General features: G+C 40.0%; 1 protein-coding gene and 1 non-coding gene across 13 annotated transcripts in view; one reads left to right on the top strand and one right to left on the bottom strand.

Annotated features, from left to right (window-relative positions):
• LOC129733257 (LIM domain transcription factor LMO4.1) overlaps positions 1 to 15,051 on the bottom strand; it is a 677,190-nt gene that overhangs the window by 25,285 nt on the left and 636,854 nt on the right. The gene's annotated exons all lie outside the window — the stretch shown is intronic.
• Positions 3,967 to 4,103, top strand: LOC129733483 (U4 spliceosomal RNA). Its single transcript, XR_008729564.1, has one exon. It is a non-coding gene; the product is annotated as a U4 spliceosomal RNA (small nuclear RNA).

Below are 15,051 nucleotides of genomic sequence, written 5' to 3'. Positions count from 1 at the left end.
TTACATCTAGCAAATCGGATCCCATTCCACCTAGTTGAGATGAATAAACATTTAACGCACTCTAGCAGAACTTTGATGTCGTCATGTCGTCGCTTATGATTTCCCAAAGTACTCCAAAGATATGGGAATCATTTTCAATGCTTCAAGCCCTCTAAGGTAGGAAAGACCTCCGCAAAGTAAAACAGCTCTCTAGAGTGGTCCATCCGGTAAAGTTAGAGTGATTTTCGACCCCTTTCCAAATCAAAACAAGGATCAACAAGAAATTGTCACCACTCCTAAACGTCAACCAGAAATCAAAATGAGTGTATCAGAAGCAAAAAAAGGAAGAAAAGGCTGATTGTCAGCCATCGGAACCAGTCTACTCACAGTGTCCGTTCAATCAGTAGAAAGCTTTTTTCCCAAACTCATTCCCTTCGGAAGCTTTGATCAATTTCCTATCCATTTCGGCCGCTTAGATGTTGTCGGTGGCGGTAGCAGAGGGGAGTACAATGCAATAGAAACATAATCGCTCGGCCCAACACTTCCTCCCGCCCTGCTGCTGCTGCTGTTGTTGTTGCCAGTTGCTGGCTGTTATCGCATACATTATGTAAGTGGTGAGGTTGATACCGAAGCCAGATTGTCGCTTCATCGGCTTGCTTACTCTGGGCGGCAGGCAGGCAGCCAACCAGCCAGCAGCAGTTCAGGATTCATTAGTGCTGAGCAGTCTCTCCCACTTAGTCCTGTGTATCGTAGAGGAAGGATGGGTGGGGAATAATTTTCAGACAACCATAAAACTGATGTGCGCTCATTTGTATCGGAGCAGTGATTAGATGATGATGCTGTGCGGGGAAGGGTTCGCCTGGTTGGGGCAATGCTAATGATCGTAACGATGAGTGTGCCGCTCGTCATATCGCCTCCTCCCCCCACTTATCACCAAGTTCGGCTGTATGTGTGCGTGTGAGCGTATGTGAAGTGGCTCCTGAATGTCGATTGATTGCGAGTTGTTGTAGAGATGAAAGGAACTTCCTAGTGATGACGATTCAAACCCGGCGGAATTTGCATCAATATCGTGTGACTGGGAATCACCGATGGACGGATAGATGGGTGGAAGGTGTGGGTGTATGTGCCGGTCGGTAGGCAGGCAAGTAATTATTACAATAAATTCAATGCTCACTCAGCTATGAATTATTCAAAATGTTCTGTATTAATTAATTTACCTATAACGAAATGAAAACGAACTCGGGCAACCAATTCAATTATTATCGGTAGTACACTTCGGCTTGGGTTTGATGCTGTGTAGGTTCAGACGAGGAAGACGCAGCAGAGGGACTGGAGGAGGTAGTTGCTAAGCGAGTATAGGAATATTTGAAACGATGAAAGCTCATTGGCGTGAAATTGGATCTCTGTATCCTGGAATAATTCAGGATTGATTTTTCAGAGTGAAGGTATTCTCATCAAATGCAACAATTAACACAGAAGTGTAATAACTTAGGGCTTAGGTTTTTTTCTTGCAAAGTTTTTTTGCACTCAAAAAAACATAAGTTTATCCAAAAAGTGAAACTCTTTGAGTCGTTTGAGCTCCTCGAAAGTTAACTCAGCCCTAAACTGCTTTTCCGCTTAACTTTGCGAAACCACTCACGGCAAGAGTAAGAGTGCGCGCATCAGTAATATTGAAAAGGACAGTGTAAAATCACACATCTGCCGGTGTCGGACCGTTTTGTTGACAAGTTTCTCCCTCTCCCGCTAACCTGTCCCATTCGCGAAGAAGGCAACCAACCAACCAGTCATTCAACCAGTTAGCATCCGCAGCAAGTACGGTGTAGAGTCGAGGAGGATGTCACCGGCGAAGGTGCAAAGTGTTTCTCTGTTTACAAGCATAAATCAAAACGAAAAGGTGGCGCTTTTGATTTATGTTTACGATACGACCGACAGAAAGCGAGTAAGTGAGAGAGAGAGAGAGAGAGAGAAATCTTCAGTAAGGGATAAAACGTTGCACACAAATCTCGACCGCTGATAGCTGCCGGATTAAAAAGAACAAGAGGCAACACAAACACACTAACAGACAGCCGAATTTCAGTACGCAAATTTGGGTTTTCCAGCAGCTCGGGGGAGAAAGACGTTTGGTGAAAAATCAAACACCAATACCCCCTCCCCATTACATCCGCTTCTATCAGCGCTCTAGCAGAGGCTTTCAACCGGCGATAGATAGACGAAATGACAGTGAAAAGCACACCATCCACTGAAGGACACACGGTTGAACAGACGAACGAACGGTTCCACTGGACGGATGGTCGAACGGGGACACAGAAGCAACTTTCAGTACAACCGATTTCGGAATTCACGTTCGCTTGATTTTCTATGCAAATTTGCTTTGATGTGTTTTCCGTCTTCCGTTTGTCGGTTTGTTTTGTTTTTCAAGGGTCTGTTTGTGTTGACTGTGGGTGGAGGAGTGCCACCAAACGGGGTCGGCCGATGAAAGGAGAATGTCGTATTTATAGTTGTTTTTCTCTGCGCTTTTCCATGCCACTTGCTCCGGTGCGGTGCGGTGCTGCGATGTGTTAAGCAATTGGTAAGTGTTGTGCCTGGAGAAAGGTACGACGATGTGGTGGATAAACGGATGATCAAAACAAGTTGTTTGCGGGGGCAGACGAGGTACGTTAAGGGTGTACACGTGTGTTTTTTTTTATTTTACGCATTATTGAACATGTAGAAAAGCGCTAGTAATGTCCATCGAAAGAATCAAGATATCAATATGAGTAACCTTGAGTTCAGTGGCATCCGATACTTAACAGTATTGGACAATAAATAACAATGGTTTAAAATTGCCTTGAAGAATTTCTTTCTTGGAGCTGATTTGTAAGATGAGAAGAGACCCCGAAAGCTCACAAAGCTCTCGAAGCTCAGAAATCATTACAATAAAAGAGTTCATCTTTTAAGTCTTATCACGGATATCAAGCCATTTTTGCTCATATGAGAAAAACTGCAGATCAGCCAGACCATGTGCCATCGAACTGAACAAGTAATAATCGGACGGCGCAATAAGTCAGAAAAATGCAGGGTGAGATAGGTCTTTCAATTCGAGTATTTCTATGTAAATATTAATGGCTTTGACAGCATGAGGCCGAGCGTTGTCATGCACTTAAATCACTTTCAAGTGCCTCTGCTCGTATTGCAGCAGTTTTTCGTGCAGTGCTCGATTTAATCGCATTATTCGAAGTCTATATCGTTCTTCAGTGATGGTTTCGTATGGTTTCAACAGCTAATAAATTATTAGTAACATCACCCTGTAACATCACCTTCTCATTTTGTAAATTTGGCCGAGCCGACGACGAAGAAGCATGCACGGGTAGTCCCTATGATTTTCTCTTGATTGCTCTAATGAGTACATTTTGCACGATGCGATTAAGAAAACTCTTTCTGGAGTAGTTGTTTCCAAGTGAAAAACCGGCGCTCAACGCCCTTGGCTTTAAATTATAGGAAACCCAAGTTCCATGTTTGAGAACCATTTTCAAAGTAGGGTAAATAAACCTATAGTGGACCCCTTTCATATAGTGAACCACCAGATTAACTGAATTAATGCGAAAACTCGAGGGATTTTCAGGAAACTTCCATCATGAAATGTCTAATCCAGCCAATCTGCTTCACAAACATTTATAAATCATGATTTATGTTATGAAAAATGGAGTTAATCTGACGGGTGGTCCACTATAGATTAATTTACTCTATGAAATCGCTTGGCGGTTACCAAAGCAAGCTGTTCCTGTATTTGGCATCTATCCAGAAAATGAACTATTGGAAAGTTTACTTTAGAATGGCCCTTAAAATCGTTTTTAATATAACTTTTTATTGTGATTTTATTAAATTTTTCAATGTTCTACAATGATGTTCAGTATATTAAAACACGTGAGTTCACCGAACAAAGTTCATTTTCATCTCCTATGTATATTTAGTTATTAATTTTTTTTTTAAAAATAATGCACCAATTTTAGCTTTGCGCAGTGGCGATATCGTAACCAATGAGGTACAACCGGGGTGCGATTATTGTTAGTTGAAAACAAACCTCGCTCAGCAAAACTTGCCATACATGCTACATGTTTATAGCTACTCGAAGAGCATCAAGGTGCTAATTTAGCAGCGAAACGAATCTCGAATGAAAAAAACCATGTTAGTTTTAGTATTAGATTTAGTATCAGCTCGTAGTCGGCAGCGAGGATAAAAATTTGTCTTTAGCTTATAACATATTTTAGACCATAAGGCATTAGATTTAATTGGCTCCGTAAAACATTAATTTGTATTGTGCCGTATCAAATAAATGTTGTGAAAAAAAATGCACCAATTTACCCACAGATATATATGCAGGAGACAGCAAGAGACAAATGTCTATATCTGGATCGAATGACATTTCACCTATACTTTAATATAGAAATGGTTTAGTCTGCAGATATTTGCAGATATTGAAGATGTCTGTTACTAAATTAATGTAGTGTCAATTAAAAATCGTCAATAACCAAAGTAATATAAGAGATACAATTAACTCAACTTTTTTTGGTGCAATTCTGTGTTTCGTTATGGCAAACAACATTGTAGAATATTGTAGAAAAATTGTAGAAAATAACTACTAAAAGTTATATTGAAAAAAATTGAAATTTAATATTTACGGGTACCAGCATCGGTAGCTGAGGCGATAGCTATGATAGCTACGTCACTGGTAGGTGCTGCCGCAATTCCTGAGTTGGCCCTGTGTTTACGATTTAGATCGGAAATAACAAATCCATTGCTTATTTCGAACTTTGGAAGTTGTTCAGAAACCCTGTATGTCAGTATACCAGCGGTTCATATCTATGGAGATTTCACCATTGCTCAACAATTCTACTGCTGTATTGTCAAAATGAGACACGAAATCCATGGAATCCCCGAACACCTCAAAGCAAGAGTTAGCTATCAATATTTTCGGCGGATTTCGGTCACCTCCCAGAAGCGAATTCCTTCTTCACGGACGAATCCGCAATGGCTGTACTTTCCGGCGTTTCTAACACGGATTATCGCATATCTCGCAAATTGGCACAACCATGCTCCATATACGTAGCTGAATCAGCTGCCATACAGATTATCGAGCTCAAACCACCAGGCAATTATTTTATCTTTTCGGACAGCCTCAGTTCTATCGAAGCTCTCCGATCGCTTAAACCGGTCATACACCCGTCCTATTTCCTTCCGGGAATTAGACGGATATTGGAAGTGCTGGTTGATCGCTCGTTATCTGCTTAGTGTAGATCCCCTCTCTTTGTCCAATCCCAGGCAATGAAGAAAATGATTTAATAGCGAAGAAGGGTGCCATCAGGCCCGGATTTGAGGGGGGAAAGGGGGCAAATGCCCCGGGCCTCCCGATTCAAGGGGCCCCCTAGTCCTGGGCAACCTTTTTTTTTGCTCGTCTCCTTCCAGAACGTTACCTTAAATGTTAAGAGGGCCTCACAAACAAATTTGTCCGGGCCTCCCAGCGTCTAAATCCGGCCCTGGGTGCCATAGAAGATAGATCTCGCCCAAAAAGTCTACAAAAGCTTGGTTCAAAGGATTAGATTTAACTCGGGATTTTATTCGAGTTATTTCGCGCTCAATGTCCAACCACTATGTTGTTAACGCTCACCTTTATCGAATAAACTTAGTCGATAGTAATCTGTGCGAATGTGGAGAGTACATATAGTCTTCGTATACCCCAAGTACCACAAAGCAAGGACCAAGCTTATAGATTCCCCCGGAAACAGAATGTAACGTTTACAATGCAAGTACGGGATGCGTTTGCCTGCCGTAACCCCGTGGTTGTAATTCTTATTTATGACTTTTTAAATAACAAATTTGATTATCTAGGTACCTACTCCAAAGAGACATTCGGCCCCGTTATGCTTCGCGGTTGAGCCTAAATATATATTAGAGTTAAAAGAAGGAGTATTTCCGGAGTCACCATCTTGGATTTCAACATGGTATCTGAGGTCAATTTCTGGCCTCAGAGCAACATCCCGATTACGAGAAATACCCATATTTGGTAATTTCTTGCTGTTTTCCCGGAACTGAAAGTTGGATTTCAAAATTACGCCAGGATCAAACTGGCGTCTGTAGTCAATTTCCGGACTTTTCGGCATCACTCTGATTCCGGAAATACCCATTTTTAGATGATATTTGATCATTTTAAATTGAGTTTGGGGAGCCGGTAGTAGCAACCATGTGTTTCAAAATTTCAAAAGTTATAAAGTGATGCTTGGTCATTTTTGACTGTTTCACAGAACCGGAAGTCACCGTCGGAAACTGATTTTCAGTTTCTGGGTATCGTTAAAGGAACTCAATGTGATCATAACATCACAATTTTCCGCATTTCAGCTGACGCTTAGTTGATTTTCCAATGAATTACTGCAAGAATTGGCGAAATCTATTGAAAACTGACTGAGTTATTAGCTTCTGAAATTGGACAATTTTCGTGTGAAACATCGAAGGATGTTTTCGGTATTTTAATTTTCTCCCTAATCCCAGAACTTCGTCGTAAGACGTTATTCTACGTCAAGAAAAAACGCAAATTACCACTGTCTCTAATCATTGTAGAAATTCAAAGCAGAGTTGGCCATTCGAAGAATGAATTCTATCTTCTTTGCACTGATTTCTGTCTATTTTTATGCAATTTCCAAGTTTATGTTGAGCCATTCCAATTATGTTGAAACCATTTAAACTTCTCTTTCTTTTTTTTCCCAACCATTTTAGTCGCAATTTCCAGCTTTGATTCCATCATTCTAGCACAATTAAAACGTCTTCAAGTGGATTTTGTTTTTACTTGTGTTTTCCTAACTTCTGTTTTGGCTGATTTGTGATTTAATTGATAGAAGTTTCATTCAGCTTGCTACTTTTTTATTATTTAAAGAGACTATGCTATGTGTATTAATTTTATACTTTTAGTGGGACTTAGAGTAGTTTTTATTGGTTGAGATGAAACTTTGCTACAAAAAATAAGTTGTAATTTTTCGAATTCAGTCCTGATTGCGTCAAGATTAGCCATACATGTGTGTGTACATGATGAAGAGCATCCAGCAGAAGCCGACAAATCTCATGTACATCTTGATAGCCAATTATTGACACACTGACGTAGTCCAGTGGGTACGAATCTATTCAAGTATCTTTAACGCTTGTGAAAAAAAATCCACCCCTCTTCAACGTTCAACCTAATAACTTGCAGAAGAAGCGAACTCATTGAAGTGCCATCATTAATATTCCCAACATCCTTGCACGCAGCAGCCAAGCCAACCCTGTGTGTCGGGGGCCCCAGTCGAACTGCAATTCCCCACCCCGTCAAAATCCGTTCCGATTCTCGCCAACCCGGGCTCGAACCATTAGAATCAAACCAAATGAATGAGTATCCCTAGTTTCTTGCCGTTCGGATCTCGTAACCACCGCGGTACATGTCCTGTGTCCTGACGGAAGCTAGACGGCAGACGGCCGGGGAACGGAATGGAGCAAAACGGAAGAAACCTCAAACGAACACAACAAGCTCGTACAAATTAATGGTGCCATTGAAAGTTGGAAGGAATAGAAAATCAAATGCGATTGTGATTGAAAATCATGCCCTTGTCCCCCAAGGCTTGCCTCGCATCCTGGCCCGTACGCTCGTCCGAATCGAAGTTTCAACAGATCCGGTAAATGGAAGGTCATGTCTCCGAGTTCGCACCAATGCTTCTCCGGCAAAGTGCAGTCCTGCGATCATCCGCCCGCTGCTGTCGCCTTCGAGATTGCTCTGCGAAACATGTGTGAGTATTTTGCTGAAAATGTAGCAATGAATAGCTGATGATGATAACTCTCTCTCCAACCCAGTAGGAGTCTTCGGAGTCCCCAACCGTCTTCAGTATCGTCTCGTGCTGCTCGCACTTGCTACCGTTATCAGAGCAGTCGTAGAAGCATCGTTCTTCCTGCAGGACAAAAATAGCGTATATTATCTTCATAATTTGCTACAATTGTTGAATTTAATGTTGATTATAGCCTCATTGTTTCGAAGAACGGCAGCACTGCATTCCAACTTTGCTTTCAACTGCGTATCTGGTACAGGGAGTTTACCGTTTGGCTTCATGGGTTGTATTTACGCACTACCCGTGTGCGGACGGACGGACAGCATCTCGGCTCTGACACCGTACGGCTGCATCTCAGGAGATTTAATTGAATTTCGATTGTTGATAGTTTCAATTAAGGAATCGTTCTCTTATGTGTTCATTCCATGCAGCTGGAGACCACCGGTACACTGTGTGGGGAAGAAATTTTGCTGAGGCTTCTTCTTGCTGCAAATGGTGTGCACCGTGGAGGGAAGGTACATTTGCATCATGCTGTTGATGAGCTGATTCGATAGAGCAGCTCTACAAGCTGGCTTGTTGAACGGATTTAAAGCTAATCGATCGAATTGATGTGCAGTTGACTGGGAGGAAATTCAATTAGGCTTTGATTCAGTTGTGTGTTTTATTAATCACTAAATACAACAATAATAAAAGGTACATTATGAAAAACCATCACGCGGTAAAAACGGAAGCATCCAGCATGGTTTGCTGTAGTTTTATTCCTTCACTTCGATGTCAAACCAAATCTACTTGACTCCCCGTGGGCAAGAGGATTGAGCCGTTGGGGGAGCACGTGCGGGCAGTGGGAAATCGGTGACTGAGATTTCCATCTCGGTCTCAAGTACCGATCAACCGACAACTGTGCTGCAGAGTATGAAGACAGCAATTTGGGAAATGCAGCAGCGCTGCTACCGTCGACTACCGAGAAGCGGTAGAGATGATTTGATGCACTCTTTCCCGCTGTTTTTTTTTTCTTCTTTCTTTTGGTAAGCGATTTCCTTTCTCTGTTTTCAAAGGAAGGACAGCCTGTTTTTTGAGTGAACCTGAATAGAACGGGAGACACCGCCTGTGGAAAGGACGAAGACTGCTGCGGCGCAAAGAAAGTGATTGCATTGAATTAGGAAATCACTTATGTAAACCAGAGAAGGGGGAGGGAGACTGGGGGTAGAATTTGGCGCACTACGGAAAACAGGGGGGAAAAGGCAAATTACGGGAAATTTGTTTGATCGTTTGTAAACACCAAGTTGGGTACATTCCCGTCACTTACGGGAAAGTTTCTCCTCGTGGCTCGGATTGACACTGCTCGTTTGAAGCTGAACAGGAAATTGAATGAGCAAACAGTGAGCATTGAGTGATGGCAAACACTTGCGTCACCTGCCCGGGGGTTATATTCGCTGGATAGGTGAGGCTTTTGGCGGATTACTGTCGACTGTGAGACGATCGGTTTGTTCCCAGAATTAAAAGCGCGTTAGTGGAGTGGAAGATCGGGTTGCGGCGTTTTTGTTGGTGGTAGTTTCTGATGCACTTTTTTTTGCTGCAGTTTTGTGATGACGAGTTATTTTGATAATGAATGAAACGGATTGGGCTGTTCTTAAATGTAGTCATTGTGTAAAAACTATAGTAAGTATAAACCTATCATTTTATTATTTTGAACGAAATTAAACTCTAAGGAAGACCTTTACTTGGACGATGACATTTGCGATGACTAACAGCCCCAATGTGACAGCTGCCGGCCGGTGTGCGAAATGTTTTGCTCACCTATTTAAAAATCAACCTACGTGCCAGCTTGAACGCCAGTTGCGTGCTGTTTTGTACGCTACTTGCGTGCAAAAGCCGGTCTCAGCAGTGGCGGCACTTAGATTATCGATGTTAATGCAGCAAAATACAAAATAAAAATAAAAAGAGAAAGAGAGAGAGTGCGTGAGTCAAGTTTTATTTGCTTATTCATCAACGTTTTAAGCCTTTCCTAACTAACTGTTACTCATGTTTGATGTTAAAGCGACTGCCCCTAGTTGCCGGAGACACGAAAATTATATGATCAAACAACTTAAAACCGCTTCGAAGCCGGCCGCGTTTTATGCTAGTTACATTTTCACGCGTGAAATCTCCAAACAACCAACCGGTCATCGTAGAAGCTTGAATCAGTGCGAAACACAAATTCAAACTAACTGTAGATATTATTCAGCCTTTCTCATCACTGCTTATAATGCCTTCTAATTCAAAACGGTTTTTTATATTTCGTTGCCTTTGAGTACTAGTAAATGTTCAATTGAAAGTTATCCAAACTGCGAATAGGACAGAGTGAGTCAATTCGTCTGACAAGTGTTCTAATAAAAAAACTAAAATCCAAGTCTGCAAAATATTTGATTGGTTCAACTCAACCACCGCGAAAAAAATCGCCAAACTTAGTAAGATAGATTTGATTATTTACTTAACAAGAAATAGTGCTTTGGACTTATAAGTAATATGAAAGTTCAACACTTAGAACTGTCAGCAACTTTTAAACCTTTTTCGAAAAATAATAATTTTTTTTAAGGGGGGGATTTGTTAGTAGCTTAAGTATTTATGATAAATATTAGTAAATAATGAGAATGTGCGTCCAATCACAAATGGTGACTTCTCAACACTGTTAGAAATTTGTAATTTTAATTGTTAGGATTTGTTTGCTTTCGCAATTAGGACTTATCATTCGTAGGGAATTAAACCTACTTGTCAGAAAATTTATTTTTTTTTAATTACAAATAATAAGAGCTGAAGTTTTTAATTTTTTTGATAAATCAATATATCTAAATAATGACGAGAGATAGAGAAAAAAATTGAATAAAATAAGCTTGAGATCCTGCAATGACAAACAAATCAGGAAAATGATTTTTAAAAATGGTCATCACAGATTTTTCAGATAGATTATTTAGTTGCCAAAAACTCTTCCGAACATATCAAAATGAGTTCTCCTAAAGAAAACGAGTTTTTCTAACACAGTTGGAAGCTATTTAAATTAAATCTTCCTCGTTTTCTTCCGGAGCAGAACAGCTTGGATATTCGTCAGAAAACCTCACTGAACATTAATGACGCCGGATATAAGCTAGTTCAATTCCTTGTCATTGCGGATTGCCAACTGCGAATGACGCGGGATGAATCAAGTTTTATAAATTTCTTAAGCAGTGCTCCCCGCCAATTAAAGTTACAGCCACCCTATCGACATGTACTCCAGCACCAACGCTCATAATTTTCATCACGCAGTAAATGATTACCTTTGAATTAACGCGAGCTTAAGCCTAACATGAGATGAACGGGACTTAATTTTTTCCTTCCTTTGCCTCCTTTGCCCCGATCAGACAATTTAACAATTGAACAATTGAACGGAATGTGAAGATGTGAAAACGAACAAAACTGCTACCTCTTAGTTGAAGAAAACCTACGGTGAGGACTAACGAAACTAGCAGACGACGCGGTGTAGGTGATCGAAAAACAGGACGGACTGCGCTGCATACTACTCGTAGGCATACAGACGAACGCTGTGTCCGAAGTACATAATTTTTTCGTCAAGTATATAACCGCCAACAAGCATGTCGTTGAGATGGCACCGAGGATAAGCAGCATAGCAGTCAAATTTAGACATTCGTAGGATTGCTGAGAACTAGCACGCTGGGTTCGAAGCTAAAGCTAAAGTAAAATTGTTAGGAAATGTACTGGCTTCGAGCTAGTTAATTGTTTCATTCCTTCTTCCAAGTAGGAATTCTTGAAGCAGTGTACAACTTTCTTACTTTGCAATTTATGAGAGGTCTGATCGCAGCTTTATATTAATTTCCAACAGTAGAAAAAAATGTGCTAAAACTCCTTGAAATACAGTTGTTACTCTCTAAGTGCAATCATTTTTTGATTATCGAGCTAGTTTGAATTATAAATTGTGGTCCCCGTGGTTCTGTGGTTCGCGATGTCGGTCGGCTAGCTCTCCCACACGGTTGTGATATCGGGTTCGATTCCTGATCGAGTCGAGGATCTTTTCGAGCTGGAAATTTTCTCGACTCAGCACTGGGGCACGGTGTATCGTTGTACTTATCCTACACATACAAAATGTGCCAAAAACAATATCGATAACGAATTCTCTCAACTAATCTAGTTGATCGAGACCGCTATTAGCCCCAAGGCTAAGCGTGCGATATTGTTTTTTTTTTGAATTATCTAAATTGAAAATCTGTGATTGGACCTTTTTGTAATGTGTAGCACAGATTGAACTCCAATTAATGCAACGACACAATTCGGGAAAATCACTTGATGAATAAATTGGAAGAAATGCTGCGATAAATGACAAAAAAAAAAAACGAGAATCATCAAGCGCCATATGCAAATGTTAGATCACAATGACCAGAAAATAACAAACTCAAATCATTTATTTGAAGTTGTAAAACAACGTGGATGAATCTAAATTTTGCTTTGAAAAAGAAAATTGTTCCAAAAATAACTCTTTTTATCACTTTTAGCAACGTTTTAACAAGTGGCAGAAAAACAATAACTACTTCTATTGATAAATTTTGAGACGCTAACAAGTGCCATTGTTATGTTAATTAACAATTATACAAAAGTGACACAAGAGAAAATAGTGTGTTATAATAGTAACACCAAATTGCCGTTTTCAAATGATAGGGGATGATTCAAAAACAAAACAAAAAGCAGAACTAACTATTAGCAGTGCCCACTAGAAGCGGACGCACCAGATCCAGACAGAATCACTAACATGTTAAAACAATTTAAAAAAATTCTGTGAGCCAAAATGGTTTGTTTGATTTGTTACATCTTCAGCAAAGTTGTAGGGAGTATTTTCATCACCAAAGCTCTAGATTTTTCAATAGTTCAATAGTTAGCTTCACAAAATCATAATTTTTCGCATTTAAATGGGCGCACAGTTAATTTTCCAATCAATTGCTGCAGTAATGGAGGAAATCCGTCCGAAACTGACTGCGTTTTATGCATTTGAAAGTGAACAATTTTTCCGTTATTTAATTTGCACCCTTATAATGTCACCGTAAGACGTAATTCTACGTCAAAATCACTGCATAATTATTGCTCAGCACAGGCTTGTCATTTCTCCTCCCAGAATCACTAGCGTTTAGGAGAATATCTTTCAGTGCGAAAACAAATGCTCTCATACTGGTGGGCGAAGCGACGCACTTGCTTGAAGAGAGCAGCGAATCGTGTGTATCGGAGTAGGGTAGGTGAGCCAGTTATGGCAAGTGCACCAGTTATGGCTATATCGCATGAGCGCAATGGTACTAGTTATGGCAATACTCCATTTAAACTCCATAGGCCATAACTGCACGCAAAAGTTCAAGTCTTGTACAATTATTCTACTTCCCGATTCGCACAAATTTTGCACTAAAATCGCACAATAAATGTGTGGAAAGGATAACGCAACAGTTGTACTGCGAATACATTGACACAGATTGAAATCAGAAAATGTATCATATATTGATACATTATTTCTCACATCGACTGTATTAGTGACTGCTACTCATGGAGCAGTGCAAGTAGTGAACAACAACTTGTGAACTCACTAGATTTATGTAGCCATAATACTCGATCGATTCATCTCGATGGATTTGGTCATTTAAAAGTACAATTGAATGATTTGCAAAAAATAATGAAACAAAATTATGTTAACAACATTTCGTAATCAACGCTAGCTTTACCGAAAGCCCTCCATCCCACAAAGCCACAAAAGCGTTGCTAATTTTTTATGGCAACACTTGTAAATTGTGAATAATTATTATCATTCTGTGCACGCGCTTTTTTCTCAAGCGACGAGAGAAATTTCTCTCTTGCTGTACATACTTGATACCAGTGTTGTTAGTCTTAGACTCATACTGTCGGTGCGTGCTGCTATTCGGAGGAATGCATGAAGAAGAAAAAGTATCTCGAAAGCGTGTGTGCAAAAGATTTGAAAAGCGTAGCATATGTCTCGTCCTCAAGCAGAAAGGAGGAGAAAGGTTTTGCTTCTCGCTCGCTTTGCAATGCTGCTTGATACCAGTTGAAACTGTTTAGGTGTAGTAGTTTGGAGCTGCCAAATACATTGGAGAAACGCTAGAGCATTAATTGCGTTATGCCCAACACGCAATCATTCTACTGGTTTCGAATTACATCAACAATTGCGCTAAAAACGCACGCACATCATCCAACTTTTGCGTGTGGTTCATGCCATTACTGGTACATTTTTTAGGTATTGCCGTAACTGGTACTCCTCTCTAGCTTGCAATAAAAAACATCGCTGTGAAATCTGAATTATCTCTCCAGGCTGATAATAAACTGGTGTGATCCTTCTCACATGAAATGACATTACGCTCAATAACTACACAACAGAGCTCACTGCAGTGTTTTTACTGTGTGTCTCTTAAGCATATATCAAATGAGAGGAGTATCTAGGGAGGAAAGTAGATTGCGTTGTTTGCTTTGTATCTCGAATTTGAAAAAAAAAATTGAATACAGCTGCCTGTCTCGTATGTTTGCTCTTTGAATGTTATCGAATTAATCTCAGAGGTGATCACCGCAGAGTACTTCTGTGTATTCTCGCTAGAAAGTCATTTCATGATCGCATATCGATCCTGATCGACCCTTTCTGATTTCGCTGAAACTTTATCACAGTTGTTCCTTTTTGATAAAGAAGTTATTTTATGATATCAGTTCTTCATGTAGACTCGCGACTGCTGCTTCAAAAGGGGTTATTCAAAATGGTGACTGATAGAAAAAAAATTCTATATCAGAAAAACGGCTTGTTTGATTGAAATGGTGTCTTCAGCAAAGTTGTAGGTAATAAAATTTCGGTTCCAAAAAAAGAAATATATATATATATATATATATATATATATATATATATATATATATATATATATATATATATATATATATATCGTAAACATTTTTTCTCTGTTGAAAATTTTCCAAATTGTCACACAATCAAAAAAGTACCTTTTTTTAAAAAATGTCAAAAAGTACAAAATTGCACAGAGACAGGTTTCGTTATTAGTCTTGCGCCTGAGCCAGTTCACGCTACTTCAAAAATTAATGCTGAAATGACATGCCAAAAAACAATTCTTCACCATTCTTGTTTCACTCAGCTGTGGTTTCAGCAGCAGCACAGCACAAAGCAGAATAAAGTAGTATGGTGCAAGAAGTTGCTATACGCAGTGCTCATGCTGGGCAAGAAGTGAGCGGTGAATAT

This window comes from Wyeomyia smithii, chromosome 3, assembly GCF_029784165.1.
Source record: "Wyeomyia smithii strain HCP4-BCI-WySm-NY-G18 chromosome 3, ASM2978416v1, whole genome shotgun sequence".
In the NCBI taxonomy this organism is placed as follows: Eukaryota; Metazoa; Arthropoda; class Insecta; order Diptera; family Culicidae; genus Wyeomyia; species Wyeomyia smithii.
This window is presented reverse-complemented; position numbering and strand designations above follow the sequence as displayed.